This window comes from Geotrypetes seraphini, chromosome 10 (genome assembly GCF_902459505.1).
Source record: "Geotrypetes seraphini chromosome 10, aGeoSer1.1, whole genome shotgun sequence".
Taxonomy (NCBI): Eukaryota; Metazoa; Chordata; class Amphibia; order Gymnophiona; family Dermophiidae; genus Geotrypetes; species Geotrypetes seraphini.
The window spans coordinates 91,819,393-91,836,530 of record NC_047093.1 but is presented as its reverse complement, the minus strand read 5'-3'; the positions used below and the strand labels follow the sequence as shown (position 1 = coordinate 91,836,530).

Genomic DNA, 17,138 nt, shown 5'->3' with positions numbered 1-17,138 from the left:
TTTCTGATGATGTCAGCAGAATCGGGGTTTTTTCTGACACTGGAAATGCAAGTAACTGCTATCAGACTATACAGTCATTACAGGAAGCACTCTAGAGAACAGAAAAATGTTACCCCTTTTAAGACAGGGGTCTCAAAGTCCCTCCTTGAGGGCCGCAATCCAGTTGGGTTTTCAGGATTTCCCCAATGAATATGCATGAGATCTATGTGCATGCACTGCTTTCAATGCATATTCATTGGGGAAATCCTGAAAACCCAACTGGATTGCGGCCCTCAAGGAGGGACTTTGAGATCCCTGTGTTAAGACATACCCCCTTTTATCAAACTGCACTAGAGGTTTTTAGGTTGGGCTGGTGAGATAGATGATCTGACACTCAGAAATTCTTTGAGTATCAGACCATGTACCACGCTAAAAACACACAAAAAAAAACCCTCTGGCGCAGCTTTGCCTGAAAATTTTTCTGTCTTCAACTTTTTGGGGGTGGGGGGACCCAAGGCTCATCTCCAGTCACTAAATGATGAAAAAAAATCCACTTGGTCTTCACAGAGCATCTCCAAGTTCTCCTGACAGCACTGGAGCCTCGTGGCCTTCTGACATGGTGTCAGCATTCTTGGAATCCATCTTGCACTAACATTGGACATGCCCAAGTTTTCAAGAATTATTTTCTGAACTGTACCTACCGATATGCCCATTTCTTCAGCTATTCTCGAAACCTTCATTCGTCTGTCTGACAAAATTAAAACCTCAACTTTCTTGCACATTTCTGTGGAAGTTGCTTCCATAGGCTGTCCAGTGTGGGGGTCATCTTCAATGGACTCTCTACCCCACTTAAACTGCTTGCTCCAAAATTTTACTTTATAGGATGATAGGGCAGGCTCACCATAGACTGCATTCATGGATCTCCTTTGGCTTTTCCCCTTTTTCAAGAGAAATTTTATCACTGAACAGTGCTCCAAATCAAGTAGTTTCTTACTTGATTTGCACGAGTACTCTCCTGACATCCTTTCTCTTGGAATATTAGACTCACACTGAGCCACAACTGTGCATGAGTAACCTTGTGACATGACACAACATGAACAGACTTGTTTCAACAAGCTTGCTACTTTCTTTTATACTCAGGTAGATAAGTTATTGAATGCCCCATGAAGCTACAAATCATAGGAATATAACACTAGCATACTGGGTCAGACCAATGGTCCATCTAGCCCAGCATCCTGTTTCCACAGTGGCCAATCCAGGTCACAAGTACCTGGCAGAAACATAAATAATAGCAACATTCCATGCCACCAACCTCAGGGCAACAAGTGGCTTCCCCTGTGTCATTTTCAATAGCAGACTATGGACTTTTTCTCCAGGAACTTGTCCAAACCTTTTTTAATCCCAGCTATGTTAACTGCTGTTTCCATATCCTCTGAGTTCCAAATCTTAACTATTCTTTGAGTGAAAAAATATTTCCTCCTATTGGTTTTAAAAGTATTTCCATGTAACTTCAATGAGTGTTCCCTAGTCTTGGTAATATTTTTACCTGAGTCATATCTCCCCCTCAGCCATCTCTTTTCCAAGCTGAAGAGCCCTACCTCTTTAGCCTTTCCTCATAAGAGAGGAGTTTCATCCTATTTATCATATTAGTCGCTCTTCTTTGAACCTTTTCTAATTCCACTATATCTGAATGCAATACTCAAGGTGAGGTTGCATCATGGAGCGATACAGAGACATTATAATATTTTTGGTCATATTTATCATTCCTTTCCTAATAATAATTAAATAATTAAAGGAGTCAAGATTTTTAGTAAATCTCTGATCTTTTAAGTTTTCTCAACTTTGGAATGATCTTCCATTTCTTTTAAGGAGTTCGGCTCACTTCAATTTTTTCGCAAATCTTTAAAAACTCCTTTATTTGCTAAACACTTTGAAAATTAATTTCCCAAAATTTAGTGGGACCGGATTGCATTAGAAGTGGGAGATTGCAGTGAGATCTGTATCCAGAGGAGCAGATATACCGTATTTTCACTCATATACCGCGCACCTGTGTAAAACGCGCACACGGGTATAGCATGTGGGAAACTGTAATTTATGTAAATAAATTTTTATATACCGCGCACACCCGTATACCGCACATGCCGCCCCGACTCTCCTTTCGCCCGCCCCGACTCTCCTCTGGCCGCCTCGACTCTCCTCTGGCCCGCCCCGACTCTCCTCTCCCCCTTGAAGTCCTCTCCCCACCCTGAAAGCCTGATGCCCCCCCAATGTCCAATTCACCCCCCCCCCCGCAGGACCGCTCGCACCCCCCCCCATCATGGAGAAGCTCCTACCGTTCTCCTGCTGCTTCCTCTGCCGGCGGTCCCGGCCCTTCTGTGAGCCCTGCATCTGAAATGCTTCCTCTTCCAGCGGTCCCGGCCCTTCTGTGAGCCCTGCGTCTGAAATGCTTCCTCTTCCGGCGGTCCCGCAGACGTCAGAGAAAGGGCGGGACCGCCGGAAGAGGAAGCAGGGCTCACAGAAGGGCCGGGACCGTCGGAAGAGGAAGCATTTCAGACGCAGGGCTCACAGAAGGGCTGGGACCGCCGGCAGAGGAAGCAGCAGGAGAACGGTAGGAGCTTCTCCATGATGGGGGGGGGGGTGCGAGCGGTCCTTCGGGGTGGGGGTGCGAGTGGTCCTGCGGGGTGAATCGGATGTCAGGGGGGGAACTATGTAAAAAAAAACGTTGTAAAACGCGCTCACGCGTATAACGCGCAAGGTTATGCACGGTTTGTAAAAATCGTGTATAACGCGCCCGTTATATGCGTGAAAATACAGTAATGGAAGACCTCTTCCTGGACCAACCCTTAGTTATGAAATCTGTGCCCTGGCTTGCATTCTCTGAGGCTTTTTTTTTTTCTATCCAGGGATGTACTCATTCAACAATGGCTGTGGGAACTGTTGGTGGAATTGTTTCCCAGATGTAGTATTTTAGGAACACTTTAGTTCTGTGGCTTGGCCAATCCTTGGCCATTGCCTTCTGTGGGCATCATTATGTTCACTGCCCATTCTAGGTTCCTATTTCCATTTTTAATTCTTCTATTTCATGTTTCCTTTTTGTAGCTTAAAATTATAGCTGGTTATTTTTACAGCAATGGCTGGGCCTTCTAATCTGTTGATTATGCAAGCTTTTTGCATGAAAGGAGTAGACCCATAATTACCCAGCTATAAAACTCTCTCTTCATCTCTGCATGGAACTTAGATGTATTACTTCCAACAGCATTTTTCTTTATATATCTATGAGAGAGACAGAGGTGGGAGGTTTTTTTTTTTTTGGGGGGGGGGGTTTGAGGGGGGAAATATAACTTACACCTTTCTTTGAAGGATTGTATTTATATTCAGGAGAAACAAGTTGATAATTTGGAGAATGTAAGTTGTTAATAAATATAATAGCTTTAAACTATGGGGCTCATTGTCAAAAAAGAGACATCCAAAAGATGGCATAAACCAGCACTTGGATGTCCTAATTGCCAGGACGTCCAAGTGCTGATTTTCGAAACTGAATTTCTAGATGTCTTGCTAGGCTTTTTGTCCACTGTGTGTCCAAAGTTCAAGAGGGCATTTTGGAGGTGTGTTATAGGTGGGCTTTGGCCATGCTTAACACTTGGACATCTTGCAGTGATGATCGAACATTTCCCAAGATGTCCAGGATGTGATTTAGATGACTGGAGTTAGACCTGTTTTAGAAGCATCTAAGTGTTACATAGTTACTTAAATTGACCACTGGATGCATGAAGGTATGAAACCCACACACGCCCTCAGTGGTCACTGACCCCCCCCACACACACACACCCTAAAGATCTGAATAAAACTGTGCATACCTGTCTCTAGAACAGCAGCACCTGGCATGGGAAAGCCTAGTAGAGCACTGGGGGGAGGCTCTGGTGCCGGCAGTCACAGACGCATACATGAGCTATCTCTCGCAGCACTCCCAGAATCTCACCATGGCACATAGTTTGCAATACACTGTAATATACTAAAACATTTGACCTGCAAGTTTTTAAGGTGACTCATATACCTACATGCCATATAAATTGTATGCTGAGATCACCAAAAATCATTTGTGTAGGAGTAGGAAACCATTTGCAATACAAACATCCAGGCTTACATACAGTTTTAGTGAACCTAGTTGAAAAGAAATAATGGCCAATAACGGACATAATAGTACTGGGTGGTGGACACATGGAACACCCTTCCGGAGGCCGTGATAAGAAATAGCACAGTACAGGGTTTCAAGGATGACCTGGATAGGTTCCTGGAAGACAAAGGGATTGAGGGGTACAGATAAGAGCAGTGGAAGGTTTAGAGATAAGTGTAGAGGTAGGCAATAAAATTAGTCAGGGACCGCTGACCAGGCAATATGCCTGATGGGCCGCCGCGTGAGCGGACCGCTGGGCTGGATGGACCTCTGGTCTGCCCCGGCGGAGGCGACTACTTATGTACTTATGTACTTATACTAATTGTAATACAGTTTTTTCCATTCTTAACCCCTCCTCTTTTACCTCCAGAAGATTCACCTACCTTCAGATAACCTTCCCCCAAATTACCCACCTTAACACCTTCCAATTAAACAAATACCATAAATAGATTGTAACCTACCCTCTCTAACTGCATTCCATATGTATTTTTCATACAGTTCTTCACTGTCAGTTTAATTTCCATCCTATAAATTCACATAGAATTTTTCTTTTTTCAACCATCTTTATTTTCTCTTCTTTATTAATTTCCAGGTACTTTAGTTAGATTGTGAGCCTTCGGGACAGTAAGGGAATTTTTTAAGTACCTTCTTACTTCTCATTTATAATCTTAATGTATATTTTCTTCAAACCGCTTAGAACCTAACGGATGTAGCGGTATATAAGAAATAAATTACATTACATTACATTTTTTCATATATACTGTACACTCAATATAATCTTATTAACAATACATAATGGTTAACCAAAAAATTAAACTACACAAAGCATACTATGGCACTTCTCAATATTCATTCCTACTAGAACATCTGGCCTTATGTCACAAATATAGAACACAGATGAATGCTATGCAAATACAAGGCCAAAAACTAAGTCCTAATATACACAAATGAAACCCTAACACACCAGACTTTGCATGTAGTACAACATCTGAGAAATATAAAACAAATGTATTTCTTCCTGAACAGTGCAAATAAAATGTTTGAAAATTCTGCACACAATATTTCGAAGCTAACATAAGAACATAAGAATGGCTGCTGCTGGGTCAGACCAGTGGTCCATTCTGCCCAGCAGTCCGCTCATGCGGCGGCCCTCTGGTCAAAGACCAGCGCCCTAACTGGCTGGATGTGACATGTTTCACGTTAGCTGCATCAGGGATCCGTTCACTGCCGCTGTCATCTGACTCGTATAAGTTAGTTTTTAAAATAACTTAAAAACTAACTTATACAAGTTGGATGACAGCGGCAGTGAACGGATCCCTGACTCAGCTAACGTGAAACATGTCAGATCCAGCTGCAATAACTGCTTGAAAGCTTAAAAAAAAGATTTGTATCTACAATTATTCAGATAAGTAAAGAAAAAGATAAAAGTAAAAAATATATTAAGAACATAAGAAAGGCCATCTCCGGAACAGACCATAGGTCCATCAAGTCCGGCGATCCTCACACGCGGAGGCCCCGCCCAGGTGTACCCTGGCATAGTTTTAGTCCTCATATCACTCTAAGCTTCTCGTAAGGAGATATGTCTAGCTTACCCTTACCCATGTCAGTTTATGCCACTCATAAGGAAATGCACATCTAACTTACCCTTAAATCCTAGAACAGTGGATTCCGCAATTACCTCTTCTGGGAGAGCATTCCAGGTGTCCACAACTCGTTGCGTGAAGCAGAACTTCCTGATATTTGTCCTGAACTTGTCCCCCATTAACTTCTGTCCATGTCCTCTTGTCCGTGTCACATTAGACATTGTAAATAATTTTTTTTCCTGCTCTATTTTGTCGATTCCTTTCAGTATTTTAAAAGTCTCAATCATAGTAACATAGTAACATAGTAGATGACGGCAGATAAAGACCCGAATGGTCCATCCAGTCCGCCCAACCTGATTCAATTTAAAAAATTTTTTTTTTTTTTTTTCCTTCTTAGCTATTTCTGGGCAAGAATCCAAAGCTTTACCCGGTACTATGCTTGGGTTCCACCTGCCGAAATCTCTGTTAAGACTTACTCCAGCCCATCTACACCCTCCCAGCCATTGAAGCCCTCCCCTGCCCATCCTCCACCAAACGGCCATACACAGACACAGACCGTGCAAGTCTGCCCAGTAACTGGCCTTAGTTCAATATTTAATATTATTTTCTGATTCTAAATCTTCTGTGTTCATCCCACGCTTCTTTGAACTCAGTCACAGTTTTACTCTCCACCACCTCTCTCGGGAGCGCATTCCAGGCATCCACTACCCTCTCCGTAAAGTAGAATTTCCTAACATTGCCCCTGAATCTACCACCCCTCAACCTCAAATTATGTCCTCTGGTTTTACCATTTTCCTTTCTCTGGAAAAGATTTTGTTCTACGTTAATACCCTTTAAGTATTTGAACGTCTGAATCATATCTCCACTGTCTCTCCTTTCCTTTAGGGTATACATATTCAGGGCTTCCAGTCTCTCCTCATACGTCTTCTGGCGCAAGCCTCCTATCATTTTCGTCGCCCTCCTCTGGACCGCCTCAAGTCTTCTTACGTCTTTCGCCAGATACGGTCTCCAAAACTGAACACAATACTCCAAGTGGGGCCTCACCAATGACCTGTACAGGGGCATCAACACCTTCTTCCTTCTACTGACTACGCCTCTCTTTATACAGCCCAGAATCCTTCTGGCAGCAGCCACTGCCTTGTCACACTGTTTTTTTGCCTTTAGATCTTCGGACACTATCACCCCAAGGTCCCTCTCCCCGTCCGTGCATATCAGCTTCTCTCCTCCCAGCATATACGGTTCCTTCCTATTATTAATCCCCAAATGCATTACTCTGCATTTCTTTGCATTGAATTTTAGTTGCCAGGCATTAGACCATTCCTCTAACTTTTGCAGATCCTTTTTCATATTCTCCATTCCCTCTTCGGTGTCTACTCTGTTACAAATCTTGGTATCATCTGCAAAAAGGCACACTTTTCCTTCTAACCCTTCAGCAATGTCACTTACATACATATTGAACAGGATTGGCCCCAGCACCGAACCCTGAGGGACTCCACTAGTCACCTTTCCTTCCTTCGAGCGACTTCCATTAACCACCACCCTCTGGCGTCTGTCCGACAGCCAGTTTCTGACCCAGTTCACCACTTTGGGTCCTAACTTCAGCCCTTCAAGTTTGTTCAACAGCCTCCTATGAGGAACTGTATCAAAGGCTTTGCTGAAATCCAAGTAAATTACATCTAGCATATATCCTCGATCCAGCTCTCTGGTTACCCAATCAAAAAATTCAATCAGGTTCGTTTGGCACGATTTACCTTTTGTAAAGCCATGTTGCCTCGGATCCTGTAACCCATTAGATTCAAGGAAATACACTATCCTTTCTTTCAGCAACACTTCCATTATTTTTCCAACAACTGAAGTGAGGCTCACCGGCCTGTAGTTTCCTGCTTCATCGCTGTGACCACTTTTATGAATAGGGACCACATCCGCTCTCCTCCAATCCCCAGGAACCACTCCCGTCTCCAGAGATTTGTTGAACAAGTCTTTAATAGGACTCGCCAGAACCTCTCTGAGCTCCCTTAGTATCCTGGGATGGATCCCGTCTGGTCCCATCGCTTTGTCCACCTTCAGTTTTTCAAGTTGCTCATAAACACCCTCCTCCGTGAACGGCGCAGAATCTACTCCATTTTCTCGTGTAACTTTGCCAGACAATCTCGGTCCTTCTCCAGGATTTTCTTCTGTGAACACAGAACAGAAGTATTTGTTTAGCACATTTGCTTTCTCCTCATCACTCTCCACATATTTGTTCCCAGCATCTTTTAGCATAGCAATTCCATGTTTTATCTTCCTCCTTTCACTAATATATCTGAAAATTTTTTTATCTCCCTTTTTTACATTTTTAGCCATTTGTTCTTCCACCTGTGCCTTCGCCAAACGTATCTCTCTCTTGGCTTCTTTCAGTTTCACCCTGTAGTCCTTTCTGCTCTCCTCTTCTTGGGTTTTTTTATATTTCATGAACGCCAACTCTTTCGCCTTTATTTTCTCAGCCACTAGGTTGGAGAACCATATCGGCTTCCTTTTTCTCTTGTTTTTATTGATTTTCTTCACATAAAGGTCCGTAGCCATTTTTATCGCTCCTTTCAGCTTAGACCACTGTCTTTCCACTTCTCTTATGTCCTCCCATCCTAACAGCTCTTTCTTCAGGTACTTTCCCATTGCACTAAAGTCCGTACGTTTGAAATCTAGGACTTTAAGTATCGTGCGGCCGCTCTCCACTTTAGCCGTTATATCAAACCAAACCGTTAGATGATCGCTACTACCCAGGTGAGCACCCACTCGAACATTAGAGATACTCTCTCCATTTGTGAGGACCAGATCCAATATCGCTTTTTCCCTTGTGGGTTCCATCACCATTTGTCTGAGCAGAGCCTCTTGAAAGGCATCCACAATCTCCCTACTTCTTTCCGATTCCGCAGACGGAACATTCCAGTCCGCATCCGGCAGTTTGAAATCTCCCAACAGCAGAACCTCCTCTTTCCTTCCAAACTTTTGGATATCCACAATCAGATCCTTATCAATTTGCTGCGATTGAGTCGGAGGTTTGTAGACTACACCCACGTAGATAGAAGTTCCATCTTCTCTTTTCAGAGCAATCCATATCGCTTCTTCCTCTCCCCAGGTCCCTTGCATTTCGGTCGCTTGGATATTGATCTTTACATAGAGAGCTACTCCTCCACCTTTATGACCATCTCTGTCCTTCCTAAAAAGATTATATCCCGGTATGTTTGCATCCCATCCATGTGATTCACTGAACCATGTCTCTGTGATAGCAACAATATCTAGATCTGCCTCTAATATCGGGGCTTGCAGATCATGAACTTTGTTGCTTAGACTGCGAGCATTTGTGGTCATCGCTTTCCAGCTATTTTTCAGCGATAATCTCCTTTTTTGTATGGATTTTTGTGTCGTTTCACTTTCCGTTGCAATACTAAGAAATGAGTTGCTGATATTGCTTATGTTGCAGCCTTTACTACTATCACATCTTTTCTTTTGCGGGGGGTGGTCTCTATAATTGTCCTTCGTACATACACCACCCCCACCTTCTAGTTTAAATGCCTAGAAAAATATTGTCTAAATTTCTCTGCAAGGTTTCTTTTTCCTGCTGTAGTAATATGTAGCCCATCAGTGCAATATAGCTTCTTGTCCTTCCATGTATTTCCCCATCCTCCTATGTACCTGAAGCCTTCTTGATGACACCAGGCTCTGAGCCATCTATTAAAGTCCTCTGTGTTTTTCACTCTTTGCTCTCCTTTTCCATATGCAGGCAGTATCTCAGAAAAAGCTAAAGTCTTTACAAAAGGTTTCACGCCCTCACCAAGCTCCCGAATCCCCTCGCAGTCTTCTCTTCTCAAGGGAGAACAATCCCAGTCTCTTGAGTCGTTCCTCGTATTCCAAGTTCTCCATGCCCTTTATTAGCTTCGTTGCTCGTCTCTGCACGCTCTCAAGTATTTTTATATCCTTCTTTAGGTATGGAGACCAATGTTGGACGCAGTACTCCAAGTGTGGTCTGACCATTGCTTTATAAAGTGGCATTATTACTTTCTCCGATCTACTCGTGATTCCCTTCTTTATCATGCCTAGCATTCTGTTTGCGTTCTTCGCTGCCGTCGCGCATTGTGCCGACGGCTTCAGGGTCCTATCGATTAATACACCCAGGTCCTTTTCCTGTTCGGTTCTTCACAGAGTCGCACCTGACATACTATACTTGTGTTCCTTATTTTTTCTGCCTAAGTGCATCACTTTGCATTTTTCCACATTAAACTTCATCTGCCATTTGTTTGCCCATTGCTCCAATCGGCTCAAGTCGCTCTGGAGTTCCTCACTGTCCTTCTGCGAGTTGATTGCCCAGCATAGCTTTGTGTCATCTGCAAACTTGATGATCTCACTGGATGTTCCATCCTCTAGGTTGTTGATAAAAATATTAAATAAGATGGGCCCCAAGTACCGAGCCCTGGGGCACACCGCTAGTCACATTCTCCCAGTCTGAGAACTTCCCATTTATGCCCACTCTCTGCCTTCTGTTCTCCAGCCATTTGCCTATCCATCTTAGTATATCTCCTTCTATTCCATGGCCTTGCATTTTCCTGAGGAGTCTTGCATGTGGAACCTTGTCGAACGCTTTCTGAAAATCCAAGTATATAATATCCACCAGTTCTCCATTATCAATTTGTCTGTTCACTGTCTCAAAAAATTGAAGTAGGTTCGTCAAATATGACTTCCCTTTCCTGAATCCATGTTGGCTGGCTCTCATCAGGTCGTGTGTGTCTAAGTGCTGGGTTATGATTTAAATGCCCAAACCAATGAGGACTTAATACCAGATATTCCCCGCTATGAGAACATGAACTTGGGGGCGGGGAAAGGTGTATCTGAGGTTTTGGTTGCATAATCTTTAATGAATGAACTAAATGTTTTGAACAATATGGAAAATTGAGTGATAAGATATAACTTAGAGGTTTATATTTTTATAACCTTTCATTGATTGCTCTAAGATAGGGGTAGGGAACTCCAGTCCTCGAGAACCGTATTCCAGTCAGGTTTTCTGGATTTCCCCAATGAATATGCATGAGATCTATTTGCATGCACTGCTTTCAATGCATATTCAATGGGGAAATCCAGAAAACCCGACTGGAATACGGCTCTACCCCTGCTCTAAGAGAAAAGAACTTGATACCATTTTGATAATGAATTAATTTGTAGCACAGATTGCACAAGTGGAGCAGCCCGATGATGGCGGTCGGCTGGCCCATGTAGTGGTGCCGACTCTGTTGTTTTAATAGCATTAGAACGGCTCAGTGGAGCAGGTGTTCAGAGCTCACAACCTCACACTGAAGGGCGCTCCTTCCCTATTTAAACATTTTGATTGATTGTATTATATATACACAGTTGTGGAACTTTTGTGATTTAAACTCCTTATAAGTACACAATTCTCAAGGCAAGCCCTTGTTTTTATAGTGGGCAAGTTTGTGTGACTTTGCAAGCAGACCTTAGTAGCAAGTTAGAACAGCTTCCAGTTCATGTTTGGTGAGCTCTGTATTCTTGATTAATATCACTGATTTGGCACCTTTTTAATATTTTCATCTCCTGGCATCAACAGAGCCCTAAGGAAGAAAGTGGTTTTAAATATAGAGCTGTCGAAGAAGCTAACATTGATGCAGCCCTCAGGGAACGGTTTAATACTGGTTAGAGAGAAATTTAGAGCTACTTGTAGAGTGGTGTGAGGTATACCTCTTTGAGAATTTAATTAATCTTTAATAAATTCCAGTTTTACAAAGGTGTGCAGGACATTTGAATTGGCGGTGGCCCTGGTTCCCTTCCCTTGTGTGAAGGCATGCCGGACTCTTTGCTCTGGAATTTGTTTTTGTATAGTTTATCATTTTGAGGCAGGAGTGCTATTTTGTATAATTTCAAATGATTACATATAATTGGAAAAATCACGATAGGATTAATTTCAATTTTTGGTGGGCAACTGTGTGTACAACATATAAATATGAAAAGATTATGGCAGAACGTTTAGCTATTAGCAAGTCCTTTAATGAGGTATGGGGTCTATTAACTAATTTTATTACGTTATAATTAATTTATGATTCCTTTACACATCGTGGGAGGGTGGGGGGATAGAATATTTATTTGGAAGAGTAAAATTAATTTTTTTATTATATTGATAGCATAAGATATAATATTATTGTTTATAACTAGGATAAGATGGGGAGGAAAAATTGTTTAATGTAATAATTGTGAGGATAACAATGTATTTTCATATAGTTTTTCTGATTTTTCAATTGTATACATTATAAAAGTTTGAAATGTCAATAAAAATTTACAAAAAAAAAGAGTTAAATCAGAAAGCAGTTTCTGCCTCTTAAATCCCATTTGTTATCCAGTATTTATTGATACTTGAGATTTATTGGGCCATAATTATAGAGTGTATGAAGATCTCAGAAATTGTGCATAAACTTTGCCATGGTATTTATGTATTTTTCTCTCTCTTTTTGTTTCTCCGTCTCTTCTCTCTGTCTGGAATCTTCAACACAGTTCCTGTTGACCTGTAAATGCTTTAGATATTTATCTCACTTTTATTAATTGACCATTTCCACAGACTCCAAGGCCTCCTTTTACGAAAGTGCGATAGCAGTTCTAGCGTAGGGGGCCGCGCTGAATGGCCTGTGTTGCTCTCGACGCTCATTGAGTTCCTATGAGCATCGGGAGCAGCGCAGGCCATTCAGCGCAGCTTCCTGCACTAGAAACTGCTATTGCAGTTTCGTAAAAGAGGGGGAAAGTAACACACCTACACATACAAGTTAACAGTATGAGCAGGATTTAAATCAATAGAGAATGATATCATTACCATAACACATTTGAGTCACCAATTCTCTACAGCATGAGGTTAATTTTATAATCATCCCTAGGTAAAGCGTGTTTTCCACATTTCTATTTTATACCTATTTTATAAATTCAAGAACCATTGTTAAAATATTAAAACAATTTACAATACAAAATGCCCATGACCCCTCCCATCCAATTCATAACAAACCCACAAAAAATAGGCGCATTCTAAGGTCTATATGCTCCTAACTTGTTCATAGATAACAGTTCCAACCTATCAACACATAGAACCTTCACCTAATATACAGTAACCTTGACAGTGACCCCACTCATATGATGAATGGTTGCCTAACCAAGATTTTACTAAGCATCAAAACTGTACATAGCTAAAACAAGGAGAGCATTAAACCAAAAGGGCCGCAAGAAGAAGCTCATCCTCTCCATTCAGTTTTCAAGCAAATCAAGGTGCTCCAATAAATCTTTGCTAGCTAACAGTAAATGTCAACCTAGCACATACTTTCAAGTTGATTACCCAAATACGTTGGATTAACGCCATATTAATACAATGGAATGCCGATTATCCAGACTACCCTCAGCAGAGAGTAGTCTAGATAATCAAATATCCAGATAATTGGACTCTAATTTTTTTCTTTTGTTTTTAATTTTTAAAAAAATTACCTTTAGCGGCACCCTCACACCCCCACTCCAACAAGAAAAAGCAGCATCCCCCCGCCCTCCCTGAATATGCACCACCAACAACCTCTTGGAACCACAGGAAAGTCCCCAGGCCTACCTTGTTTCCCTGGTGGTCTAGCGGCAGCGCTGGGGCAAGGAGCGATCCTACTTGCTCCTGCCCAAAATAGCTGTCGAGACTTCCAAAGGCAATCTCGTGAGACGTTGGAAGCTATTTTCATCGCTGACAGAGCATGGGCAGAAGTGAGTAGGATCACTCCTGCCCCAGTGCTGCCGCTAGACCACCAGGGAAACAAGGTAGGCCTAGGGTCTTTCCTGTGGGTCCAGGAGGGGGTTGGTGGTGCCTGTTCAGGGAGGGAGGGGGAATGCTGCCTTTTCTTGGTGGGAGTGAAGGTTTTTTGTGTTTTTTTAATTAAAAACAAAAGAAAAAAAAAATAAACGTCCAATCATCGACGGTGAGGGAAAGTCTCCCAGTTTGTGGGAGGGGGGCTGGGCTGATGGCAGCAGTTGCAGAAGCAGAGAGGGAGCACTAGTGGGAGGGAGAGTGATAGGAATAGTACTTTAGGGAGAACTCAAATATAAACTGAGACCCCCTGAAGCGATCCGGATTATTGGACATCCGGATAATTGGCATTCCACCGTACTTCAAAGACAGTTGTCGGACATTCAAAATAAACATGAAAATCAGTAGGCAACTGTGTAATTGCTGAGGCAAATGAGAGATATGACAATAGGGACACAATCATCTGATATCCCTAACCATAGTCAGTGGCGTAGCAAGGGTAGGAGGAACCCCCTATGCCCTCTTCTCTGCCCCATGTGGCTCCTTCCATGCCCTCATGCCACACTCGCCCCTTTCCTTTTCTCTGTACCTCTTTAAATTGTCTTCAGTGCAAAAGCTTCTCCAGCCTGCTGCTCGTGCCAGAGTTGGCTTTCCCTCTGATGTCACTACCTGGCCTAGCGACTCGGAAGTGATTTCAGAGGGGAGCCAAGCTGGCATAAGTAGCAGACTGGAGTTGCTTGTGCTGGCAAAGATGTAAAGAGGTACAGGGGACAGGGAAAGGAGGGCACAAGCGTGGTGTGCAGGGGTAGAGAGGTGTCAGAGCCCTCACCAAGACGGTGCCCGGGGCGGTCCACACCCCTTACTATGCCATTGACTACAGTATTTTGTAGAATTTCTATTTTGTGGAAGACGTGCTTGAGTAGAATTGCAATATCTAATCTTATTAAGGCGCCACCATCACCAAATTTGATGAAGACACAGTTGTCACATGATTGACTCGCAACAGAGAATTTGTGATACAAAGTATGTGCCATAACTGTGGACTCTGCCAATATTCTGCCATATATACCCACAGTGAAAGTACAAGGTGCAGTATTTTATGTGCATGTAATGCCCCCTTCACGGTGACCCTGGATCAGGGGCCCAACCTTGACGGAGTCCTCCAAAGGCAGTCTCCATCTCACTGATTTAGTGCTCAGTGCCGCCACCTGGGGAAACAAAATGTTAGTGGGTAGGATCACCCTTTTCTCCCCCACCCCCCAACCAGGAAAAATCTAGCAAGGCAGGCCAATAAATTAAAAATGTACATAGTCTTAATCATAAAGCCAATTATCATAAACAGCTTTTACCAATTTCTGTATTCACTCACTTAAACCAATACTTATGCAGTTAACCCAATATTAGTTTGTAATCCAGAAATTTAAAACCATTAATTGAAACCTTTAAAACTCCTTCAGTTCTGTTTGCCAAGGCAGTAGCTGCAAGCTCCTCCCAATTTCTCAGTTAAGTCAGTTTGTGCACATGATTGTGTGCCTAAGTCTCTCCTCTCCTTGCCCAGTCCCTAGATCTCACCCCTTCTTTGGAGTTTTCATGGGTAGGTGGCTATTCTTCAAGGCCATCTAGGCCTGCTTCTGCTGTGGTCTCTTGGATGCTCTCAAGGCTCTGAGGACTACTGTCCTCAAACAAGCTATCCTCCTTCACTGGTCACTCCTAGGGAACTTTCTCCCTTATTGGACCCCTAGTGTTGATTGCACCCTAGAGATCTTGTGCCCCTCACTGGGCCCCTAGTGCCAGTTGCACCCCAAAGGCCTTGGTTCTTCAAGAGAAGCCTCTTGGATAGTTCCTTGCTGGGTTTCAGCTTATCAGCCCTCAACAGGCTCTGCAACTGCCAGTCAAAGGGTTCCCTCTGCTCTTCCTGGCCCTAGGCACCGATAGTACCGCTGCAGGCCTTTAACTTCTTACAGGGCCGCCATCAGAAATTTCTGGGCCCCTTACTGAGCAATCCTATTGGGCCCCCCACGCACACCTCCCCCCCCCCCTTCTTCCATGGGCTGAATACACACATACTTTTCTCTGTCGCCGCACTCTTTGACCAAAAGATTTGTAAGCCTGCAACCACGTCAAGGTAGACTCTTTCAGCAGGGCCCTAACCTAACCTAACCTAAACTAATCTATACCTATATATTCTAAACTAACATATGTCTAATATTGAACTAATAACAAACTAACAAACATCTGCATAATAAATAACTAATAAATAATAGTGCTAGTAGCTATAATTCACTTTTGAATGTAAAACTCAGTTAAGGATTTCTTTTGACCTTTGTAGGCCAGAAGTAGATCACAATTGCACAATATTTTTTGTAACAAGTATTAAATGTGTTTTTATAAATACTGTAAGCTTAATAAATATATCAGAAAAAACTACACATCTGAGCGCATATCTAAACGTATACATCTGACTGTATATGTTATGATGATAAATAAGTGCATCTTTTCTTCTCCACTCCATCTTTCTTCCCTTTCTCTCTCCCTGCCCCTTACCTTTGTGGCGCTTCCCCACCCGACCGACAACAGAACAGGCCCGGTCGGACAAACCTCCCTGCCCTGTAGCCGCGAATCTAAATTACCTTCTTACAGCAGCTGGAGTATTGAAGCTGCTGTAAGAAGGTAATTTAGATTCGCTGCTACAGGGCAGGGAGGTTTGTCGGCGGGGCCTGTTGTCGGTCGGTCGGGGGAAGCGCCACAAGGCTAAGGGGACCTGACCGGCTGTGCACACTCCCCCCCCATGGCTGCACCCGGGGTGGACCGCTCCCCCCCCCCCCTTCGGTACACAACTGCCTTTTCCCTACCTGCCCTGCCGCAAGCAGCCGACCGGAAGTCTACCCGATGTCAGCGCTGACATCGGAGGAAGGGAGGGCTTTGCTTAAGCCCTCCCTCAGACGTCAGTGCTGACATCGGGAAGACTTCCGTTCGGCTGTGTGCTGCGGCAGGGCAGGTAAGGAGAAGGAGAGGAGACTATGCTTGCGACCCTGGGGGAGCCCGGGCCCCCTGTCAGCTCCGGGCCCCTGAATGCAGGACTGGTAGTACTGCCCTGATGGCGGTCCTGACTTCTTACCTGAGCTGCTCCCAAGGGCCACTGCCTTGAGCCCACTCCCAAGCGCAGCTGTTCTTCCTTTTTCTGCCCTGAACCAAGCTTTCAAGGGCTGCTGCTTCTCTTCAAGAGAGCTTCTAGAGGTACACACCTGTTGACACTCAGAAATACCTGCTCTTATAAGAGCCCTGTAGTAATCACTAACAGGGTTTCCCCTCTAGAGGGCTGACTCCCATCTCAGGTAGCACCAGGGATGGCTCAGCATGCTCTCCAATAATGAACACAGCATCCTCTATAATAAAACCCTAAGTGCACATGCGCACTTAGGACGGCATGTTCCCTGCCATCGTGGTGTCTGGGTCTGTGCCGAATTCCATTTTCGAACACAGAGGCAGGTAACACACCGGCGACTCCCCCCTCCCGCCCTCACTCACCAACCGCTGCCGCTCCTCTTCATAGCAGCCTGCTGAGGTTCACCGGCCGGCTGTAACAAACCTCACAGGCTGCTCTCCA

At 43.7% G+C, this 17,138-nt stretch overlaps 1 protein-coding gene across 2 annotated transcripts in view; it reads left to right on the top strand.

Annotated features, from left to right (window-relative positions):
- LOC117367932 (collagen alpha-1(I) chain-like) overlaps window positions 1-17,138 on the top strand; it is a 539,431-nt gene that overhangs the window by 133,824 nt on the left and 388,469 nt on the right. The window lies entirely within an intron of this gene.